This window comes from Arachis hypogaea, chromosome 11 (genome assembly GCF_003086295.3).
Source record: "Arachis hypogaea cultivar Tifrunner chromosome 11, arahy.Tifrunner.gnm2.J5K5, whole genome shotgun sequence".
NCBI classification, from domain to species: Eukaryota; Viridiplantae; Streptophyta; class Magnoliopsida; order Fabales; family Fabaceae; genus Arachis; species Arachis hypogaea.
In genome coordinates, this window is record NC_092046.1 from 123,096,427 (window position 1) to 123,121,986 (window position 25,560).

The 25,560-nt window shown below is 38.2% G+C and overlaps 1 non-coding gene across 1 annotated transcript; it reads right to left on the reverse strand.

The window, feature by feature from the left end:
* Window positions 1–19,168: 19,168 nt before the first annotated feature.
* On the reverse strand, window positions 19,169–19,272 carry LOC112725006 (small nucleolar RNA R71). The gene has a single exon (XR_003164139.1). It is a non-coding gene; the product is annotated as a small nucleolar RNA R71 (small nucleolar RNA).
* Between the last annotated feature and the right edge of the window lie 6,288 nt (window positions 19,273–25,560).

Consider the following 25,560-nt stretch of genomic DNA (forward strand, 5'->3'; position numbering starts at 1 on the left):
CTCTTGTTGGTTAGTGATTGAAAGTTGCTAGTTGGCATGAGCTTCACTAACTCTAGTCTTTGATTAGTATTTGTGAACTCAAGTTGACTTGATCACTTGACTTTTCTTCAATTGTTAGAGGTTAACTAAGTGAGAGCAATTTGCAATTACCACCACAATTGACAATGATAACGATGATAGGAATTCCGACTCTCAACCCTTGTTAGGACTTTTTCTTACTTGTTAGTTCATTTACTTGTTATTTACATTCCTTGCTTCTTAAACTCAAAACCCAAAAAGATACAATCTCATAACCAATAATAAACATACTTCCCTACAATTCCTTGAGAGATGACTCGAGGTTTGAATACTTCAGTTTATTTTTATTGGGTTTGTATTTGTGACAAATAATCTAAACATTGATTGAGGTTTAATTGTCGATTTAGAACTATACTTACAATGTGATAATTTTTGTGAAAATCTTTACCGATATTTTTCTTCCGTCAACCATTACTTTTTAAGTAAACCAAAGCATCGCTCAATTATATTTCTAGCAGAAGAATGCTTCTTATTAAAATACTCTTGATATTTGCGAGTTGTACGTGCTCCATGGGTCCACTCTCTTACATGATAATGAGTACCTCTATACAGTGCTAAGAACCCAGGACCATTTGTGTAACCAGTATCGACTAAAGGGTAATTACCTATAAACATTAAAAACAAACATCTTAAGATCAACTACCATGAACTCAACCTCAATGTACCAAAATCTAATTAATTCTTACAAATTAAGTATTACCATGTGGTATCTTGAAACTATTTCAACGAGTGATTGTACTCGGAGTATTCTTGAATTAGATGCCGATCCCTCCCATCCTCTAAGTACATAAATAAAGCTCATCTCTTAGTTACACACTCTTAGGACGTTGGTACATACTTTACCCTTTATTTTTTGATATCTTGAATTATCACTCTTGGGGACTGTCACCTCTAAATAAGTGCTAGCTAACGCTCCCAAACAAACCTACAATTAATAGAAAATTGAGACAATTAGATAGACATTCCTATAATCTGAAAAACAAACTACACACATCAATCATTAACTATACCTTAAACTTTTTCCAAATAGGGTCTATGCAATGTTCTTCAACTGATGACGTCTTGGCGAACAATATGCTTTGAATACGTATAACATGCTTTAAAATTTTATTAAAATACTTGCTAACTGTTTTTCCAGACCTAAAAAGTCTAATTTAAAGTCTAATTTATAGACTACAATTTTTTTTTGTAATGAGCTAAGATTATTAAAAAGGTTGCAACTTGTTTTAATAAGCTTACTTCACCATCCTCTCGTAATCTTCTTTGGACTTGAAGCAACTCACACAAATTAGCAAAAACCTTTGTCTCCATTCTTAGCTCCCAAATACAATTCCTATCACCCTCGCCAACAAGACGCTCTCATGCATCATGTCTAATTCTACTGTTCATTCTTCCACCTAATGAAAATTGGCCACTACTTTTATTCCTTAAGTACACAAATAGTGTAACAACAAAGAACAACATCATATTATCATACCTCAATCTCATCATTTGATAAAAACCAACACATCATTTAAGGGTTAAGTACTTTCTCCGTCCCTAAGGTTTGTGGTCAAAATCATAATCGTTTCGGCCATTTTTTTGTATGAAAATCATTCTCAACATCACAAAATGTTATAAAATCATCCTTTTCACCCTAAAAAGACAAATTTACCCTTACAAAAAATAAATTTTAAAATAAAAAAATACAAAAAATAAATTATAAAATTAAAAAATATAAAATAAAAAAAAATTAAACTCCATTCTCCTTTTCCATTCCAGATTCCAACATCATCTTTAGCCTACCCCTCGTTCATCAACATCCTCTCATCTCTCTCATCTATCCCTAAAAAGACACCCATGCAGTTGCGCCGCCAGCCTCCCAACCGGTGCCGGCGAGCTTCCATCCATAGCAAACCGCCGCCTGTCAACTCGCCGGCGACGACGACCACAGCCACCACGAAGGGAGTATCGAGCGCCGTTGATCAAGTGCCACACGTTCTCCAGACCTCTTCGCTGGCGACGATGACCATGGCCTCACGAACAGAGTTTCGAGTGCCGTCGTTACCCCACACAACCAAAGCTCTCGACCCCCGACCGCATGCTGTCCGTTCCTCCCAACGAAGCAATTGACGGCGTCTACTAACTACAAAAGACGACGTCAACAACCGCACGAATGTAGCCCGTATCTTTCTCGTGCCCAACCACAACCTCCATAAGCTCTAAGCCCCTTGTTTGTGTTCTGTTTGTTGTTTTTCTTTTTTTTTTGAAACCATTAATTGAAAGGAACAAACATGAATAAATTAATTATTGTTAGTGTTATTGTTAGCAGAAGAGATATGGTAGTGGGTAAGTGTTCCGAGGGTTATTTGAAACTGAAGGTGGATCTCGGAGGATATCTATTGTTGTGGCCGGAGCTGTCGTGTCTGACTTGCTGAACCTTGAGATGTTACTGATCCTTCATCATCGGAGGGTAGTGGTACTTGAGCTACAGAGGTTCAAATGAGGCGGTTCCATCGGCATTGGAAAGCTAACGTCCGGGGCTTCAAAATGATATGCAATTTCCTATAGTGGACATAAGTCTAAGTGTGCGTACGCACAGGTACTTGTGCGTACGCACAAGTCAAGATTCAGCATGTGTGCGGACGCACAGGTCCCTGCACGTGACCTCATTAATTGTAACTCGCTGGCAGCGATTTTTGGGCCCGCAAAACCCAATCCAACTCATTTTTGAAACTATTTAAGGCCAAATTGAAAAAGGATGAAGGGGGGCAATTAGGTTTAGCTTTTATAATATTTTCTTTTAGTTTTTAGAGAGAGAAGCTCCCCCCTCTCTCTAGAATTAGGGTTCTTTAGTTTAATTTCTTGCAATTTCTACTTTTAATCCTTGTTTTTATTTACTTTTTCTTGTCATTTATTGTTATTGCATCTTTATCTTCTTTATTCCTCTTGTATTTCCTTTATTTTGCCATTTTTATGTTATAAACACTCTATGTTGATTTTTCTTTCAATTAATGCAATTTATATTTTATGTTCATTTATTGCTTTCCTTGGTTATTATTGTCATTTTCTTACTTTGGTAGCTTTAGAATTTATTTTATTGCATTTTAATATTATTTTATTCTCATGCACACCAAGTGTTTGATAAAATGCTTGGCTTAGTCTTAGTTTTTCTTTACTCTTGGCTTGAAATTGTTGACTTTGGTGATCTTTGAGTCATTGATGTCCATTCTTGTTTGATACATTAGAGTAGTTAGTTGATTTGGTCTCCATTGACTCTATGTGACCCTTAGTGTTGACATAGGACTTATGGATTGAAATTAACTATGCTTATTTGACTTATCTTCGATGTAAGGTTGACTAAGTAGGATTAACTCTTCATAATCATCATGTGTTTGTGGTCAATGTCTAGGATAGGTAGCCTTAGCCTTCAATTACTTGCCAAGAGGTTTCTTGCATTTTAAGCTTCCTTTCCTTGCATTTTATTGCTTTGACTTTTATTACTTTGACTTTAATTTCTTGCATGTTTAGTTTTCACACTCTTAGTTGAGAAATTGGATGTTTGTGTAGAACTGAGTTGTGGATGTCCATTCCACATTGTATGAGAAAGGTTAATTGGTTTGGTTTCCATTGACGCTAGTCTTTCACTAAGTAATTAGTGAGTTGATTAGGACTTATGGATTGAGATCAATTACGCCTTTGACTAATGCTCAAGGAGGATTGATTGATTTGGATTGCTTCCACACAATTGCCATGTTTGTGGTCCACAACTAGGATAGGAAACCTAGATTACCCACTTCTTACCAAGAGTCCTTTAATTGCTTTCCTTTAAATTCCTTGCATGTTTGTTTCAATTCATTGCTATTTACATTTCTTGCTCTCTTGCTTTCATTCCCAATCCCCCATGTTCTCTCCTTCATAGCCAATGACATTACACTTAATTGCAACTCCTAGGGAGGAACGACCCGGGAGCTAAATACTCTCGGTTATTTTGTATTGACTTTATTATTTGATTGATGGTCAATTTGTTGGGTTAGGACTATACTCACAACGCCAATTCCATTTTGATAATCAAATTCCTAACCTATGCAAATTGGTCGTCATCAAATTTGGCGCCATTGCCGGGGAGTTGCAATGGTGTAAAGTTATTGGCTATTGTAAATATGTTAATATGTAAATAGTTGTTTTTGATTGTTTGCTTGTTTTTGCTAGTTTTAGGAGTTCATTTTATTTGTTCTTATTACGTTTGGTTTTGTTTTCCTTTTATCCTATGAATTCTCACCCATGGCGTTGTGAGTTTTGTGCTATTGTGCTAAAGGAATTGGGAATTTCAATTGCTTGTTACCTACATGGAATGCAAGGAATTGATAATAAGATGTCGGTGCACAAGCTTTGGAGCCTCAAAAGCCTTGGAGAATACAAGCTTGGGTGGGATTTCAAGGAGGTTTGATGAGAGCTCTCCATAAGTCCAACTTAAGGACAATAAACCAAAGTGTTAGGTGGGAGACACCCCACCATGGTAACATTGTTCCTACTCTTCTCTTTTTGTACATATTTTAGCTTAATTGCATGTTTGCTTATTTTGGTTAGCTTAGGATTAGTTAATTTTGAGTGTAGATATGTTAATTTTGGTTTGGATCATGAATTTATGGGTTCTTGCATGTTTTGGTGTTGAGTTTTGATTGAGCTAAGGCTTGGTGCCTTAGAATTTTTAAGAAAATTTTTTGGGAAAAAAGGGCATGTGCGTGCGCACAGCCTTGTGCGTATGCACACAATAAGAAATTTTCACTTCCTGTGCATACGCACCCACCAGTGCGTACGCACACAAGCCTTTATTCCCACTGTTTGTAGCGCCAGCACACCTTGTGCACGCGCATTCCCCTGCTTTCTGCGACCTGTGCGTGCGCACCTACTCGTGCGTACGCACACATGCCCTTTTTCGCACCATATATGCTGCCGCACAGTCGTGTGCGTCCGCACGCCAACTTACAACCACTCTGATGGGAGCGTTGGCACAGCGTGTGCGCGTGAACCCCTACCCCTTATGCTCTTATGCGCGTGCACGGACCTGTGTGCGCCCGCACACATGATCCAACCCAAAAAAATAAAACTTTTGTGCGTGCGCACACCCTTGTGCGCACGCACACTTCTTACTCCCTCTTCTGTCAGGAGCGCTCGCATAGCGGGTGCGCTCGTACACCTTCCCCTTTCCTCATAGTGTGCGCACGTACACACCCCTGTGCGTGCACATGCCCCTGTTTTCTCACTATGCCTCTTTTCTTCTCTTCTTCTCTTCTCTCCTCTCTTCTTCTTCTCTTTCACCCTATTTTCTACTTGTTCTTGTTCATTTTGTTTGCATTCCATTTTTATTTTGGTAATTATATGAGTTTATGTTTAGTTGTTTGTTAATTAAATAAGTTGCAAGTGTTTGTTAATAATTGTTGGGTTGCTTCTTGCTTAATTTTTGGTTTAATAGTTGATGAATATGTGCACTGAGCATTAAGGTTTCGTTTGATTGCCTAGATGAATTGTTAGCTTGATTCATATATTGTCATGACCATATGCATTAAACTTTATCCTTGTTTGACATCTTGAATTGTGCACTTTTACTATAGTGAATTGAGTTGAGCTACTTAGTCATCATGGTTCTTAAGTGAATATAATCACATAACAAGGTATTTGTTCCTTTTTAATGCTTTGCATTTGTTTGAGTGACTTAACTTGATTGCTATCAAGTGTATCACTTTTTGTAACAAGTACCTATACCATGTGGCTTTTTCCTTGTTTTTCATGATGAATAAGTAGTTTTCTTTTCATTAATAGATTGGTTGTTGTTTATTGTGCTATTTTGTATCACTCTTGAGCTTTCACTTGTACAACTTCAATATCTAATAATTCCTACATTCAATTCACTCTTGTTGTAGTTGCCTAAGTTGCATGTGCTTGAATGACACTCATCTCTTAGTTGCATCTTAGGCCATTTAGTTGAGAAACTCATGCTTACTTTTTTATTGTGTGGATGCCACGTTAGCCGGCTGTCGTATGTATTCCATGCCACTATGCAAAATTCCTCAATTAGATGCTTATTTACTCTCTCCTTTACCCTTTTGTGATACTTGCCCTATGAGTCCTAACTATACTTTGCTCTTCTTTTTGAGAATGAGACATAAAGGCAAGGAGCCGGGAGAGGATGAAGACACCGAGGAGGGAGATGCCGAGCATACATGGACTTGGCAATCTCCACACAACCCAAGCCCCCGCATCTGCCAACCGAAGGTGGAGCTCTTGAGAGACATTCTCCCCAAATTTTGTTTGTGCACGGAGGACCGTGCAACACTTAAGTGTGGGGGAGGATTTGCCATTTTGGGGTGTAAACTTTCTTTTTTCAAATACCTTGCACTTTATTTTTACTTCTTTTAGTAAGTTTCTTGTATATATTTGGAGTGATTTTGATTATTGCATTGCATTTCCTTCTAGTATATATGTCTTAGACTATTCATAGTTTACATCTATTGTGTTTTGCATCTTTTTCTTAGTATATATTTTATTGATAGAAATTGTGATTGGATGACGTGAATAGTATAATACCTAGTCAATTTTGTCCTAATTGTTCATGTTAATTTTTGCTTGTTGAAAATTAGGAATAGAACTAGGAGAGATTTTGAAATTGCAACCATCACAACATACATACATACATACATATAGTAAATAAGTTTGGTAAAACAACAAAGAATTTTCAAGAAATCTCTTTTTGGGCATTCCACTGATTAGATTTGAAAATTATTTTTGAACTTGCTTGAAGTATCTTTTTATGGAACATAGAAAAGAGCTTGAACAAATACCAAGTGAGATTTGAGCTTAAATTGTGTGGTTGCATATTTTCAATCACAAGTTCTGTTCTTATGTGTTATAAACTCCTTTTATGATTGTGATCTTAGATTTGTTTTAGTCTATATGTCCTATATTTGTTATTTTGGATTGCATTTAGTATGATTGAGGCCATCTTTGTATAGCTCACTAACCCATATGGCCAACCCTTGCATCTATCTTTGTAAACCACTTTTTGAGCCTTTAATTTTCCTTTGTTCTCATTATAAGCACATCATTCACCCTAAGTGAAAAACTATTATGTCCATTGATTGTATCTTTGATTAGCTTGGGTTTGAGTGTGTGTGTTAATCAAGTGTGGGAGAATTTGTGGGAAACATTGGTAGTTAGTTAGCTTTGGGTGTTCACTGAAAATATGGCAAAATGGGTAACTACTCATGCATCTATTGGTTAAAACATATGCATTTCTTTTTGTTGATAATAAGAAAAGAAAAGAAAAGAAAAAAGAAAAAAAAAGAAAAAAAAGAGAAAAAGAGAAAAAGAAAAGAAAGAGAAATGATAATAAGAATGTTAAATAAAGGATGCATATGTGTGTGAATTGGAAAGAAGGATGCATGAGTGAATGTGAGAAAAGAAATGGATGGGAAGTTAGGTTGTTTTGTCATGTATGTAGGATGATATAGGATTAGGTGGGATACTTGAGCTAATCAAAGATCCAATCTATTAGCCCACTAAACCATATTAATCCTACCCTTACCTAAGCCCCATTACAACCCACAAAAGTCCTCATGATATTTGCATTCACTCATCAAATATTAGTTGATTGTTAGACGACTTGCAAATCTTTGAGAAACATGATTAAAGGAGGATTGAGTGATTAAAACCTACACACTGAGCGATTAGAGTGTAAACACATCTGGTGAGGGTTTCAATTGCTCAATTCTATGTTTCCATTGCTTATCTTGTATCTTCTTGCAAGTTATTGAACTTAATTTTTGAAAATTTCAAATCAAATCTTTGGACTTTGATCATATTGCTATATTTGCTTTGTCTTGGCCCTAAGTTTTTACTTTGGATTGATTGAGACTCTTTTGTTTATTTTTACCAAACTCAATAGGAATCATAGTATAGATATAGATAGATAGCATTTAGTATAGTTGCATACATATAAGTAGTTGCATTGAATAAATCATTTACCCCTTCATTCATCTCCTTTGGTTGGTTTAACATGAGGACATGCTTGGTTTAAGTGTGGAGGAATTGATGAATCCATATTTTACGATATATTTTGGTTTGATTTGAGTGGATTCCATCACATAAACCCACATTTATTTACCTAAATAGCATGCTTTTGAGATTTCTTCCTAAATTGTACTTGAAAGTGAAAACATGCTCTTTTGTACTTAATTTAGTCAATTTTATTCACTTTAATCCCACTTGGTGCCTTGATGTATTAGTTAAGTGATTTTCAGGTTTCCCAGGCAAGTATAGGTTGAAGAAGTGAGGAAAAGAGCATGCAAAAGGGAAGAATTCAAGAAATGAAGGATTTGGAAAGCTGCCAGCCCTAACCTCTCTGTACTAAATTGGTCATAACTTGAGCTATAGAGGTCCAAATGAGGCGGTTCTAGTGGCATTGGAAAGCTAACGTCCGGGACATCAAAATGATATGCAATTTGCAATAGTGGACATAAGTCTATATGTGCGTATGCACAAGTCAAGATTCAGAATGTGTGGGGACGCACTGCACGTGACCTCATTAATTGCAACTCGCTGGCAACGATTTTTGGGTCCCAAAACCAAATCCAACTCATTTTTGAAGCTATTTAAGGCCAAATTGAAGAAGGATGAAGGGGAGGGGCAATTAGGTTTAGCTTTTATAATGTTTTCTCTTAGTTTCTAGAGAGAGAAGCTCCCCCCTCTCTCTAGAATTAGGGTTCTTTAGTTTAATTTCTTGCAATTTCTACTTTTAATCCTTGTTTTTATTTACTTTTCCTTGTCATTTATTGTTATTGCATCTTTATCTTCTTTATTTCTTTTGTATTTCCTTTATTTTGCCATTTTTATGTTATGAACACTCTATGTTAATTTTACTTTCAATTAATGCAATTTATGTTTTATGTTCATTTATTGCTTTCCTTAGTTATTATTGTCATTTTCTTGCCTTGGTAGCTTTAGAATTTATTTTATTGCATTTTAATATTATTTTATTTTCATTCACACCAAGTGTTTGATAAAATGCTTGGCTTAGTCTTTACTTAGTTTTTCTTCACTCTTGGCTTGAAATTGTTGACTTTGGTGACCCTTGAGTCATTGATGTCCATTCTTGTTTGATATATTAGAGTAGTTAGTTGATTTTGTCTCCATTGACTCTATGTGACCCCTTGTGTTGTCATAGGACTTATGGATTGAAATTAACTATGCCTATTTGACTTATCTTCGATGTAAGGTTGACTAAGTAGGATTAATTCTTCATAATCATCATGTGTTTGTGGTCAATGTCTAGGATAGGTAGCCTTAGCCTTCATTTACTTGCCAAGAGGTTTCTTGCATTTTAAGCTTCCTTTCCTTGCATTTTGTTGCTTTGACTTTTATTGCTTTGACTTTAATTTCTTGCATGTTTAGTTTTCACACTCTTGGTTGAGAAATTGGATGTTTGGGTGGAATTGAGTTGTGGATGTCCATTTCGCATTGTGTGAGAAAGGTTAATTGGTTTGGTTTCCATTTACGCTAGTCTTTCACTAAGTAATTAGTGAGTTGACTAGGACTTATGGATTGAGATCAATTACGCCTTTGACTAATGCTCAAGGAGGATTGATTGATTTGGATTGCTTTCACACAATTGCCATGTTTGTGGTCCACAACTAGGATAGGAAACCTAGATTACCCACTTCTTACCAAGAGTCCTTTAATTGCTTTCCTTTAAATTCCTTGCATGTTTGTTTCAATTCATTGCTATTTACATTTCTTGCTCTCTTGCTTTCATTCCCAATCCCCCATGCTTCTCTTTAATAGCCAATAATTGTACACTTAATTGCAACTCCTAGGAAAGACGACCCTGGAGTTGAGTACTCTCGGTTTATTATTTTGTATTTGAATTTATTATTTGATTGATGCTCAATTGTTGGGTTTGGACTATACTTACAACGGAAAAATTCTACTTTTAGTGTGAAAAATCCAAACCCGTGCATTTGGGTCATCGTCAGGTACCTGCAAGAGACTCCGATGCTTAAGTTAGAACGGGCTTTGAGCAGGTTTTTTGTGTAGAATCAGAGTATGAGTTATACCTGGGTGCTCCAGTGTATTTATAGTAGTGTGGAGTGACCTCCCTTGAGATAAGTTAGTTATCTTATCTTATCTTATCTTTTGTGGGTGAGTCCCCTTATCTTTGACCAGCCGCCTTTTAGGCGGGCTGTTATCTTCTGCTTTGGGCCTATTTGGGCCCTTATAGCACTTTGGCCGAGCTCTTTGGGAAGAGATCGGTGTCAACCAACCTTTATAAGAGGTCGTTCGTTTTTGTCTTCGCTCAAACCGGTTCGCCTAGATCGACCTAGGGTATGAACAGTGCCCCTGCTTGAGCTCGATCTTCCCCTTGAGGTCGTGTTTTCCAAACTTCGGCCTCTTTGAGGAAGTCGTGCCCGAGCATCTTTGACTTTGGTCGATATTGAGTAGTTTCTCCTCGTGCGAGTCTGGTATCGCCTTTTTGAATGCAAGGCGTTTTCAACTTCTTTTAATTGCGACGTGCCTTTGGTGTGCGTTTTTATTTTCCTTGGGAATGCGCGATTGTTTTTAAAGCTCATTGATTAGGTTTTTAACCCTTTATTGTTTTGTTTTTCCTTCTTTGCTTCGAAAAGAGAAGAATTTGAACTTAGCCCTTTTCTCCTACTCCCTTCTGTTCCGCTTTGTTCTTCGCCCTTGCCTCCAAACTTGCTTTTTTCGTGCATTCCTTTTGCTCAGCGAAGAGGAGCTTCTCTTTCTCAAGGATTTTTGAAGCTTTGTTGGTTGAAGATTGCTCGTGGCTTACTGCTTGTTTTACCTTCTTCCTCAGGTTGGTATTTTACTTCATACCTTTTCTTTTTACATGCTTTATTTGTCGTCATTCTCATCGCTTTTTACCCTTGCATGCTTTCCCTTCGTACAAAGTTTTGATCTTTGTTGAACTTCTCTTGAAAAAGGTTGAAACTTTCTTGGCGATTCTTGTGTGCTTTTGTTTTTTGATAGTTTCAGTCTTTTTATTTTTGTTGTTTGTATGAAGAAATGATGGTGCTTAGGTTGAAACTCCTTGTATTTTCTTTTGTTTGAGAGGGTTAGGGCTCTGAATTTTGCTTCGTTTCCTTTTCTGGGTTCTGTTCTGTTGTTGCCTCCAAAGGATGCCCTTGGGCTTTTGGTGTTGATCCTCTATTCTTTGCGAGTCCTGGGGTTCCCTTTTGCTACCATATCTGACACTTGTTGTTTGTTTCTTTGTCATTCTCTTACTGTCCGAGTTGTTTGGTAGTGACCTCTTTTCTTTCTTACTGTAGGTGTAGTTGCTATATGTCTAACCGTAGGAATATTGTCGAGATGTCTGATAAACCCATATTTTATGATATATTTTGTGCCTAATTCAAGTGATTTATTCAATCCTTCACCCACTTATTCATATTAATTACATGGTTTTACTTTTCCTTCCTTATTATGTGATGTATGTGAAAAACATGTTTCCTATGCTTAAAAAGTAATTAATTTAATTACCCTTTATTTCCATTCGATGCCGTGATTTGTGTATTGAGTGGTTTCAGATCTTCTAAGGCAAGAATGACTTAAAGGATGGAAAGAAAACATACAAAATTGGAAGGAAAGCATAAAACAGAGTTTTTGAAGAAACTGGCAGCGACGCGATCGCATGGACGACGCGATCGCATGCCAGCGTGAAATGGCAGTGACGCGACCGCGTGCTTGACGCGATCGCGCGCCTTAAGCGAAACGCATACGACGCGGACGCATGATTGAAGCGACCGTGTGGCAAGGAAAACTCCAAATGACGCGACCGCGTGACCCACGCGGACTCGTGACAGAGGCCACGCACCAGAAATTACAGAAAACGTACCCAGCGATTTCTGAAGCCCTTTTTGGCCCAAATCCAAGTCCAGAAGGCACAGATCAGAGGTTTTGAAGTGGGGGAATGCATCCATTCAGAAGAGAGTCTCCAATTAGTTACTTTTCATGATTTAGATTTAGTTTTGAGAGAGGTTCTCTCCTCTCTCTTTTAGGATTTAGATTTAGGATTTTATTCGCTTTCAGGATTATCTCTTTCTATCAGGTTCAACATTCCTTTTTATTTATCTTTTCAATTTAATTTATGAATTCTTCTATGTTACAGATTATTCTTTGAATTAATGTTATTTGAGGTATTTCAGTTTATTATTACTCTCTTTTATTTATATTACTGTTGCTTCCAATCTGAAGGCATTTTTATTCCAGTAGATTTACTTTTCCTTTTTTGGTCTTGGTTAAGAAATCAGTAACTCAGGAGTTATCAAACTCAAACATGATTGAAAATTGTTATCTTTGTTAATTGAATTGAACTTCAATAATCCCAATCTTTCCTTAGGGATTAACTAGGATTTGAAGATCTAACTAATTAGTCACTTGACTTTTCTTTACTTTAAGTAAAGACTAACTGAGTGGAATTAAGATTCAATTTTCATCATCATTGATAAGGATAACTAGGATAGGACTTTTAATTTCTCATACCTTGCCAAAAGTTTATTTTACAGTTATTTATTTACTTTACAGTCTTTTACTTATTTCAATTGCAATTTAAATTACTTGTTCCTCATCTTAAAAACCCCAATTTACAATCTTCATAACCAATAATAAGAACATATGTCCCTGCAGTTCCTTGAGAAGACGACCCGAGGTTTAAATACTTCAGTTATCAATTTATTTAGGGGTTTGTTACTTGTGACAACCAAAACGTTTGTAAGAAAGATTGATTGCTTGGTTTAGTAACTATACTTGCAACGAGTGTTTACTATAACTTCTAAACCATCAATCTTTAGTTCTTTCAATGTCCACCAAAATTCCTGCTGGCATGGCTGACTGGCTAGACTCTATAGTCCTTATGTGTGTTACTATGGCCGATCCGGAGTACTATGTGAGGCTTAGGAGGTTCCATAGGATCTGTAGCAATAGGGATGATGAAAAGAATTATGAACTGTTGTCGCCCGATCCTGAGGAGAGGGTTAGTTTCCCTCCCTTAACTCAGGGAGAATGCCCCTTCTTCTATGCTTATGACTATTTCTTTAGTCAGCTGAATATTACCATCCCTTTTATTGCCTTTGAGACCGACCTCTTATGGACTTGTAATGTGGCCCCTTCCCAGCTTCATTTGAACTCTTGGGCCTTCATTAAGATTTTTTAGCTGTTGTGTCAAGAATTAGGTGTCCGACCTACCATATCCCTTTTTCATTACATTTTTGTGTTGACAAAACCTAGAGTGGCCAAGAAGAAAGCTTCTTGGGTTTCCTTCCGAGCTACCCAGGGGAAGAAATTATTTTCGATTTTTGACGAGTTCTTTCGGGATTTTAAGAACTACTACTTCAAGGTCCGAGCTGTTGAGGATGCTTGCCCTTTCTTTTTGGATGAGAATGATGAGCCTACCTTTCCTTTATGGTGGCAAAAAGATATAGTAGCTCCCAAATATTCTTGGGAGAGTCTAGATGAAGTAGAACAAGCATTTGTAGGTGTTCTAAAGGAGCACTGGGGAGAACCTCTTCATCTGGACACAAAGAGATTTCTGGGAGATCCTTCCCTCCTTCATGCCAAGCTAGGTAGTGTCCGACCTCTTTCTTTGTGGAAGTGGTTTTATTTTGCTATTTCATGGTTTTTATCCTTGTGTAATTGTTTTTCTTGCTTCTTTTCAGAGATGGTGAAATCTTCGGATTCTATGAGGTCTTTTTGGAAGGCCAAGAAAGCGATGGCTGCCCAGAATCTGTCAAGTAAAACTTTGGGGGAGGGGTCTTCGGCGCAGGTGCCTCCGAAGAAGCCGGTGGCTGAGTCCCAGGGGCTGAGGAAGGTTATCCCGAGCCCACGATTTCGGATAGTTCCTTCTGACCCGTCTCAGGCGACCTCTGGTCCTGTTTCCTCTCCTCCTGCTGCTGGTCCCCTCCCAAGAAGCAAAAGACTTTTGGGACTTATGACTTGAATGATAAAGAGTTTGATGGAGTTGGTTTTGCTACAGAGTTGATAGCTCCTTATGGTAAGGTTCCATTGGATGATGTGTCGATCCTTCATCACCTTGATTTTATTGCAAGTAATAGAATTCAGATGGCCAATGTTGGCGCGGCCTTGTCTCAGGTTATCAGGGAGTCTCCAGTTCATGCCACTAAGGGTGTGTGTGGTTGGAGGGAATACAAGTATATTCCCAGAAATTTTGAGATGAGAATATCTTATTCCCATGTTTGGTTTAAGATTTAAAAAATTATTTCTGGGTATGTTTTATTCCCTGGAATCAAAATCCAACCCATTTTATTCCCATCTCCCCCCTGGTTATCTTTAATTCCAATGGGAATGGAATGTGTATAATAAAATAAAAAGACCAAAATACTCTTGTAAATTTCACTCCAACCCTTCTTTTTAGATTTTTACTCCTCATTTGATCAGAAATCCAAACCCTAGCAGAGCCCCTCTCCCATCGAAACTAAAACCTATCCGAGCTTCTTCCCCAAATTCATGGAAGCTCCACCGACGTTGTAACACCCTAATATTCAAATCCTTATGCTCGAGTCATAAGTCAATGATATTACGGTGGTACGACTCTCATGTGGATTTTTCATATATAAATATAGGTAATTTTCGAAAGGAGTATTAATCGAGAAGCCTGAAAAGAGTAGAAATAAAATCGCGAAGACGTATCACTCACGTTTCGACAACGAAAAGTTAAACTGCTAAGCCAAACGCGATATACGGACAAGGCATAAAGGAGATTAAGAGATAGATAACAGATAGATATATATAGCATAAGTAAATAGCCACTAGTCGCGACCCGCGAAGTTTAGGCCGGCTAGGGTACAGTATGAAAGTAGATAACAACAGTATATCCTAATCTCTCTGATGAGCGGATAATTTATACGCTTTTTGACATTGTTTTTAGTATGTTTTTAGTAGGATCTAGTTACTTTTAGGGATGTTTTCATTAGTTTTTATGTTAAATTCACATTTCTGGACTTTACTATGAGTTTGTGTGTTTTTTTGTGATTTCAGGTATTTTCTGGCTGAAATTGAGGGACTTGAGCAGAAATCAGATTCAGAGGTTGAAGAAGGACTGCTGATGCTGTTGGATTCTGACCTCCCTGCACTCAAAGTGGATTTTCTGGAGCTACAGAACTTGAAATGGCGCGCTTCCAATTGTGTTGGAAAGTGGACATCCAGGGCTTTCCAGAAATATATAATAGTCTATACTTTGGCCAAGAATAGACGACGTAAACTGGCGTTCAACGCCAGCTTTCTGCCCAAATCTGGCGTCCAGCGCCAGAAAAGGAGCCAAAACCAGAGTTGAACGCCCAAACTGGCACAAAAGCTGGCGTTCAACTCCAAGAAGAACCTCTACACGTGCAACACTCAAGCTTAGCCCAAGCACACACCAAGTGGGCCCCAGAAGTGGATTTATGCATCAATTACTTACTCATATAAACCCTAGTAGTTAGTTTATTATAAATAGGACATTTTACTAGTCTTTTTGACAATCTTTGGACGCCTGGTTCTTAGATCAGAGGGGCTGGCCATTCGGCCATGCCTGGACCTTTCACTTATGTATTTTTAACGGTAGAGTTTCTACACTCCATAGATTAAGGTGTGGAGCTCTACTGTTCCTCAAAGATTAATGCAAAGTACTACTGTTTTCTATTCAATTCATCTTGTTTCACTTCCAAGATATTCATTCGTACTTCAATCTGAATGTGATGAACGTGACAATCATCATCATTCCCTATGAACGCATGCCTGACAACCACTTCCGTTCTACCTTCGACTGAATGGGTATCTTTTAGATCTCCTAACCAGAATCTTCGTGGTGTAAGCTAGAATGATGGCGGCATTCAAGAGAATCCGGAAAGTCTAAACCTTGTCTGTGGTATTCCGAGTAGGATTCAATGAATGAATGACTGTGACGAGCTCCAAACTCGCGATTGCAGGGCGTTAGTGACAGACGCAAAAGGATAGTAAATCCTATTCCAGCATGATCGAGAACTGACAGATGAATAGCCGTGCCGTGACAGGGTGCGTTGACCATTTTCACTTAGAGGATAAGATGAAGTCATTGACAAGGGTGATGCCTCCAGACGATTAGCCGTGCCGTGATAGGGCATTGGATCATTTTCCCGAGAGATGACCGAAAGTAGCCATTGACAGTGGTGATGTATCACATAAAGCCAGCCATGGAAAGGAGTAAGACTGATTGGATGAAGATATCAGGAAAGCAGAGGTTCAGAGGAACGAAAGCATCTCCATTCGCTTATCTGAAATTCTCACCAATGAATTACATAAGTATTTCTATCCCTATTCTATTAATTATTATTCGAAAATACCATTATCAATTTATATCTGCCTAACTGAGATTTGCAAGGTGACCATAGCTTGCTTCATACCAACAATCTCCGTGGGATTCGACCCTTACTCACGTAAGGTATTACTTGGACGACCCAGTGCACTTGCTGGTTAGTTACACGGAGTTGTGAACCATGGTCTTGGAATCATGTTTTTGGCGCCATTTCCAGGGAAAGAAAGAGCAATGAATTTTACATAATTAAAGTGTAATCACGATTCCGCGTACCAAGTTTTTGGCGCCGTTGCCGGGGATTGTTCGAGTTTGGACAACTGACGGTTCATCCTGTTGCTCAGATTAGGTAATTTTCTTTCTGTTTTGCTTTCAAAAATTTTTCAAAAATCTTTCAAAAAAAATTTTCTCACATGTTTTCGAAAAAAAAATGTTTTCAAAAATTTTAGATTCAAAATTTTTAAGAATGAATTCTAGTGTTTCATGAAGCATGTGAAGCCTGGCTGGCTATAAAGCCATGTCTAAATTCATTTGGACTGAGGCTTCCAAACCATCAGCATAGAGGCAAGTTACATATTTGATAAGTAATGAGCAGTATATTCTGATATCTTTCTGAAGCTTGGCTGGCCATTGGCCATGTCTAGTGTTTTGGACCGGAGCTTTCATTAAAAGCTTGGCTGGCTAGAGAGCCATGTCTAATTCCTGGACTGAAGCTTTAGACTAACATGGCAAGATTCCTGGAATTCATATTAAAAATTTTAGAATCCTTATTTTTCTTTTACAAAATAATTTTCGAAAAAATCCGAAAAAAAAATTAGAAAATCATAAAAATAAAAAAAAATATTTTTCATGTTTCTTGTTTGAGTCTTGAGTCATGTTATAAGTTTGGTGTCAATTGCATGTGCATCTTGCATTTTTCGAAAATTCATGCATTCATAATGTTCATCATGATCTTCAAGTTGTTCTTGGTAAGTCTTCTTGTTTGATCTTGATGATTTCATGTTTTGTGTCTTTTCTTGTTTTTCATATGCATTCTTGAATTCTTAGTGTCTAAGCATTAAAGAATTCTAAGTTTGGTGTCTTGCATGTTTTCCTTGCATTAAAAATTTTTCAAAAAATATGTTCTTGATGTTCATCATGACATTCAAAGTGTTCTTGGTGTTCATCTTGACATTCATAGCATTCTTGCATGCATCACATGTTTTGATCTAAAATCCTCATGCATTCCATCATTTTTCTTGTTTTTCTTTCTCTTCATTAAACATTCAAAAATAAAAAAAAATATCTTTCCCTTTTTCTCTCTCATCAAATTCGAAAATTTGAGTTGACTTTTTCAAAATTTTTTAAAATCAAGTTGTTTCTTATGAGTCAAATCAAATTTTCAATTTGAAAATCTTATCTTTTTCAAAATCTTTTTCAAAATTCAAATCTTTTTCAAAATTCTTAGTTATTTTCGAAAATTCCAAAAATATTTTTCAAAAATCTTTTTCTTATTTTTATATCAAATTTTCGAAAATAACATAATCAATTAATGTTTTGATTCAAAAATTTGAAGTTTGTTACTTGCTTGTTAAGAAAGATTCAAACTTTAAGTTCTAGAATCATATCTTGTGATTTCTTATGAATCAAGTCATTAATTGTGATTTTAAAAATTCAAATCTTTTTCAAAAACTAATTTCAATCATATCTTTTCAAAATATCTTCTTATCTTATCTTTTTCAAAAATTTGATTTCAAAATATCTTTTCTAACTTCCTAACTTCTTATCTTTTCAAAATTTGTTTCAACTAACTAACTAACTTTTTGTTTGTTTCTTATCTTTTTCAAAACTACCTAACTAACTCTCTCTCTCATTTTCGAAAATCCCTTCCTTCTTTTTCAAAATTTCTTTTTAATTAACTATTATTTTAATTTTTAAATCTTAATTTTCGAAAAACTACTAACATTTTTCCAAAAAAAAAAAACTATTTTCAAAAATCACTAACTCTTTTTCAAAATTTATTTTCGAAAATTCCTTCTCTCTCATCTCCTTCTATTTATTTATTCATTCACTAACATCTCATCTCACATCTCTGCCCTCCTTACAGTTGTGTTTCTTTCTTTACATCACATTCTTTGTCTTCTTCTTTTCTTCTACTAACACAAGGACCTCTATACTGTGGTATAAAGGATCCATATTATTATTATTATTATTTTTCTGTGCCCTCTTCTTTGTCATATGAGCAGGAGCAAGGACAAGAATATTCTTGTTGAAGCAGATCCAGAACCTGAAAGGACCCTAAAGAAAAAATTAAGAGAAGCTAAATTACAACAATCCAGAGATAACCTTTCAGAAATTTTCGAACAGGAAGAGGAGATGGCAGCCAAAAATAATAATAATATAAGGAAGATGCTTGGTGACTTTACTGCACCTAATTCCAATTTACATGGAAGAAGCATCTCCATTCCTGCCATTGGAGCAAACAACTTTGAGCTGAAACCTCAATTAGTTTCTCTGATGCAGCAAAACTGCAAGTTTCATGGACTTCCATCTGAAGATCATTTTCAGTTCTTAACTGAATTCTTGCAGATAAGTGATACTGTTAAGATTAATGGAGTAGATCCTGAAGTCTACAGGCTCATGCTTTTCCCCTTTGCTGTAAGAGACAGAGCTAGATTATGGTTGGATTCTCAACCCAAAGACAGCCTGAACTCTTGGGATAAGCTGGTCACGGCTTTCTTAGCCAAGTACTTTCCTCCTCAAAAGCTGAGCAAGCTTAGAGCTGATGTTCAAACCTTCAGACAGAAAGAAGGTGAATCCCTCTATGAAGCTTGGGAAAGATACAAACAGTTGACCAAAAAGTGTCCTTCTGACATACTTTCAGAATGGACCATCCTGGATATATTCTATGATGGTTTATCTGAGCTATCAAAGATGTCATTGGATACTTCTGCAGGTGGATCCATTCACCTAAAGAAAACGCCTGCAGAAGCTCAAGAACTCATTGACATGGTTGCTAATAACCAGTTCATGTACACTTCTGAAAGGAATCCTGTGAGTAATGGGACGCCTATGAAGAAGGGAGTTCTTGAAGTTGATACTCTGAATGCCATATTGGCTCAGAACAAAATATTGACTCAGCAAGTCAATATGATTTCTCAGAGTCTGAATGGAATGCAAGCTGCATCCAACAGTACTCAAGAGGCTTCTTATGCAGAAGAAGCTTATGATCCTGAGAACCCTGCAATAGCAGAGGTAAATTACTTAGGTGAACCTTATGGAAACACCTATAACTCATCATGGAGAAATCACCCAAATCTCTCATGGAAGGATCAAAAGCCTCAACAAGGCTTTAATAATGGTGGAAGAAACATGTTTAACAATAATAAACCTTTTCCATCATCCACTCAGCAACAGACAGAGAACTCTAAACAAAATACTTCTAATTTGGCAAACTTAGTCTCTGATCTGTCTAAGGCTACTGTAAGTTTCATGAATGAAACAAGATCTTCCATTAGAAATTTGGAAGCACAAGTGGGCCAGCTGAGTAAAAAGATCACTGAAATCCCTCCCAGTACTCTCCCAAGCAATACAGAAGAGAACCCAAAAGGAGAGTGCAAGGCCATTGACATAAGCACCATGGCCGAACCTATGAGGAGAGGAGAGGACGTGAATCCCAAGGAGGAAGACCTCCTGGGACGTCCAGTGATCAATAAGGAGCTTCCCTCTGAGGAACCAAAGGACTCTGAGGCTCATCTAGAGACCATAGAGATTCCATTGAACCTCCTTATGCCCTTCATGAGCTCTGATGAGTATTCCTCTTCTGAAGAGAATGAGGATGTTACTAAAGAGTAAACTGCCAAGTTTCTTGGTGCAATCATGAAGCTGAATGCCAAATTATTTGGCATTGATACTTGGGAAGTTGAACCTCCCTTGTTCATCTATGAACTAAGTGTTCTGGATCAACTGACATTGCCTCAGAAGAGACAAGATCCTGGAAAGTTCATAATACCTTGTACCATAGGCACCATGATCTTTAAGGCCCTGTGTGACCTTGGTTCAGGAATAAACCTCATGCCCCTCTCTGTAATAGAGAAATTGGGAATCTATGGGGTGCAAGCTGCTAAAATCTCATTAGAGATGGCAGACAGTTCAAGAAAACAGGCTTATGGACAAGTAGAGGACGTGTTAGTAAAGGTTGAAGGCCTTTACATCCCTGCTGATTTCATAGTCCTGGATACTGGAAAGGAAGAGGATGAATCCATCATCCTAGGAAGACCTTTCCTAGCCACAGCAAGAGCTGTGATTGATGTTGACAGAGGTGAAATAGTCCTTCAATGGAATGAGGACTCCCTTATGTTTAAAACTCAAGGATCTCCCTCTGCAACCATGGAGAGGAAGTATGAAAAGCTTCTCTCAAAGCAGAGTCAACCAGAGCCCCCACAGTCAAACTCTAAGTTTGGTGTTGGGAGGCCACAACCAAACTCTAAGTTTGGTGTTGAACTCCCATATCCAAACTCTAAGTTTGGTGTTGGAGAGTCTCAACAAAGCTCTGCACATCTGTGAGGCTCCATGAGAGCCCACTGTCAAGCTATTGACATTAAAGAAGCGCTTGTTGGGAGGCAACCCAATTTTTATTTATCTAACTATATTTTTCTTAGTTATATGTCTTTGTAGGTTCATGATCATGTGGAGTCATAAAATAAATATAAAAATTGAAAACGGAATCAAAAACAGCAGAAGAAAAATCACACCCTGGAGGAGCATCTGTCTGGCGTTCAGCGCCAGAACAGAGCATGGTTCTGGCGCTGAACGCCCAAAATGGGCAGCTTCTGGGCGCTGAACGCCAGAACAGGCATGGTTTTGGCGTTCAACACCAGAAATGGCACACAAATGGGCGTTGAACACCCAAAATGGCCACCAACCTGGCGCTGAACGCCCAGAGTTGGGTGCAAAGGCATTTTTGCATGCCTAATGGGTGCAGGGATGTAAATCTTTGAACACCTCAGGATCTGTGGACCCCACAGGATCCCCACCTACCTCCACTCACTTATTCTCACCACTCTCTTTCACACAACCCCATAAACACTCTTCCCCAAAACCCTTCACCAATCACCTCAAACTCTCTTCCCCATCACCTCTTCACCACTCACATCCATCCACTCTTCCCCATAAACCTACCTCATAAACTCCACCTACCTTCAAAAATTCAAAACCAATTTCCCACCCAAACCCACCCATATGGCCGAAACCTTTCCCCCCCTCCCTTCCCTATATAAAGCCCTCAATTCTTCATCAAATTCACACAACACACCCCTCTACACCCTTCTTGGCCGAAACACTTCCCACTCTCCCTCTCCTCCATTTCTTCTTCTTCTTCTTCTATTCTTCTTCTCTTGCTCGAGGACGAGCAAAATTCTAAGTTTGGTTTGGTAAAAGCATAAGCTTTTTGTTTTTCCATTACCATTGATGGCACCTAAGACCGGAGAATCCTCTAGAAAGGGGAAAGGGAAGACAAAAGCTTCCACATCCGAGTCATGGGAGATGAAAAGGTTCATCTCCAAAGCCCATCAAGACCACTTCTATGATGTTGTGGCCAAGAAGAAGGTGATCCCCGAGGTCCCTTTCAAACTCAAAAGAAATGAGTATCCGGAGATCCGACATGAAATTCAAAGAAGAGGTTGGGAAGTTCTAACAAATCCCATCCAACAAGTTGGCATCCTAATGGTTCAAGAGTTCTATGCTAATGCGTGGATCACCAAGAACCATGATCAAAGTAAGAACCCGGATCCAAAGAACTATGTTACAATGGTTCGGGGGAAATACTTGGATTTTAATCCGGAAAATGTGAGGTTGGCGTTCAACTTGCCAAACATAGAAGAGAACGCACGCCCCTACACAAGGAGAGTCAACTTTGATCAAAGGTTGGACCAAGTCCTTATGGACATATGTGTAGAAGGAGCTCAATGGAAGATTGACTCCAAAGGCAAGCCGGTTCAACTAAGACGATTGGACCTCAAGCCTGTGGCTAGAGGATGGTTGGAGTTCATTTAATGCTCAATCATTCCCACTAGCAACCGGTCTGAAGTTACTATAGACCGGGCCATCATGATCCATAGCATCATGATTGGAGAAGAGGTTGAAGTTCATGAGATTATACCTCAAGAACTCTACAAGGTGGCTGACAAGTCCTCCACTATGGCAAGGTTAGCCTTTCCTCACCTCATCTGCCACCTATGCAATTCGGCTGGGATTGACATAGAGGGAGATATCCTCATTAAAGAGGACAAGCCCATCACTAAGAAGAAGATGGAGCAAGCAAGAGAGCCCATTCATGGAGCTCAAGAGGTGTATGAAGCTCATCACCATGAGATCCCGGAGATGCCTCAAATGCACTTTCCTCCACAAAACTATTGGGAGCAAATCAACACCTCCCTAGGAGAATTGAGTTCCAATATGGGACAACTAAGGGTGGAACATCAAGAGCACTCCATCATGCTTCATAAAATAAGAGAAGATCAAAAAGCAATGAGGGAGGAGCAACAAAGGCAAGGAAGAGACATAGAAGAGCTCAAGGACATCATTGGTTCCTCAAGAAGGAAACGCCACCATCACTAAGGTGGATTCATTCCTTGTTCTTATTTCTTCTGTTTTTCGTTTTCTATGTTATGTGTTTGTCCATGTTTGTGTCTTCATTACATGATCATTAGTAGTTAGTAACTATGTCTTAAAGTTATGAATGTCCTATGAATCCATCACCTCTCTTAAATGAAAAATATTTTAATTCAAAAGAACAAGAAGTACATGAGTTTCAAATTTATCCTTGAACTTAGTTTAATTATATTGATGTGGTGACAATGCTTCTTGTTTTCTGAATGTATGCTTGAACAGTGCATATGTCTTTTGAAGTTGTTGTTTAAGAATGTTAAATATGTTGGCTCTTGAAAGAATGATGACTAGGAGACATGTTATTTGATAATCTGAAAAATCATAAAAATGATTCTTGAAGCAAGAAAAAGCAGCAAAGAGCAAAGCTTGCAGAAAAAAAAAGGCGAAAAAAAAAATAATAGAAAGAAAAGCAAGCAGAAAAAGCCAAAGGCTCTTAAAACCAAGAGGCAAGAGCAAAAAGCCAATAACCCTTAAACCAAAAGGCAAGGGCAATAAAAAGGATCCCAAGGCTTTGAGCATCAGTGGGTAGGAGGGCCTAAAGGAATAAAATCCTGGTCTAAGCGGCTAAACCAAGCTGTCCCTAACCATGTGCTTGTCGGGTGTAGGTGTCAAGTGAAAACTTAAGACTGAGCGGTTAAAGTCAAGGTCCAAAGCAAAAAAAAAAAGAGTGTGCTTAAGAACCCTGGACACCTCTAATTGGGGATTTTAGCAAAGCTGAGTCACAATCTGAAAAGGTTCACCCAATTATGTGTCTGTGGCATTTATGTATCCGGTGGTAATACTGGAAAACAAAGTGCTTAGGGCCACGGCCAAGACTCATAAAAAGCTGTGTTCAAGAATCATCATACTGAACTAGGAGAATCAATAACACTATCTGAACTCTGAGTTCCTATAGATGCCAATCATTCTGAACTTCAATGGATAGAGTGAGATGCCAAAACTATTCAAGAGGCAAAAAGCTATAAGTCCCGCTCATATGATTGAAGCTATGTTTCATTGATAGTTTGGAATTTATAGTATATTCTCTTCTTTTTATCCTATTTGATTTTCAGTTGCTTGGGGACAAGCAACAATTTAAGTTTGGTGTTGTGATGAGCGGATAATTTATACGCTTTTTGACATTGTTTTTAGTATGTTTTTAGTAGAATCTAGTTACTTTTAGGGATGTTTTCATTAGTTTTTATGTTAAATTCACATTTATGGACTTTACTATGAGTTTGTGTGTTTTTCTGTGATTTCAGGTATTTTCTGGCTGAAATTGAGGGACTTGAGCAGAAATCAGATTCAGAGGTTGAAGAAGGACTGCTGATGCTGTTGGATTCTGACCTCCCTACACTCAAAGTGGATTTTCTGGAGCTACAGAACTCGAAATGGTGCGCTTCCAATTGCGTTGGAAAGTAGACATCCAGGGCTTTCCAGAAATATATAATAGTCCATACTTTGGCCAAGAATAGACGACGTAAACTGGCGTTCAACGCCAGCTTTCTGCCCAAATCTGGCGTCCAGCGCCAGAAAAGGAGCCAAAACCAGAGTTGAACGCCCAAACTGGCACAAAAGCTGGCGTTCAACTCCAAGAAGAACCTCTACACGTGCAACATGCAAGCTCAGCCCAAGCACACACCAAGTGGGCCCCGGAAGTGGATTTATGCATCAATTACTTACTCATGTAAACCCTAGTAGCTAGTTTATTATAAATAGGACATTTTACTAGTCTTTTTGACAATCTTTGGACACCTGGTTCTTAGATCAGAGGGGCTGGCCATTTGGCCATGCCTAGACCTTTCACTTATGTATTTTTAACGGTAGAGTTTCTACACTCCATAGATTAAGGTGTGGAGCTCTGCTGTTCCTCAAAGATTAATGCAAAGTACTACTGTTTTCTATTCAATTCATCTTGTTTCACTTCCAAGATATTCATTCGTACTTCAATCTGAATGTGATGAACGTGACAATCATCATCATTCCCTATGAACGCGTGCCTGACAACCACTTCCGTTCTACCTTCGACTGAATGGGTATCTTTTAGATCTCCTAACCAGAATCTTCGTGGTGTAAGCTAGAATGATGGCGGCATTCAAGAGAATCCGGAAAGTCTAAACCTTGTCTGTGGTATTCCAAGTAGGATTCAATGAATGAATGACTGTGACGAGCTCCAAACTCGCGATTACAGGGCGTTAGTGACAGACGCAAAAGGATAGTAAATCCTATTCCAGCATGATCGAGAACCGACAGATGAATAGCCGTGCCGTGACAGGGTGCGTTGACCATTTTCACTGAGAGGATAAGATGAAGCCATTGACAAGGGTGATGCCTCCAGACGATTAGCCGTGCCGTGACAGGGCATTGGATCATTTTTCCGAGAGATGACCGAAAGTAGCCATTGACAGTGGTGATGTATCACATAAAGCCAGCCATGGAAAGGAGTAAGACTGATTGGATGAAGATAGCAGGAAAGCAGAGGTTCAGAGGAACGAAAGCATCTCCATTCGCTTATC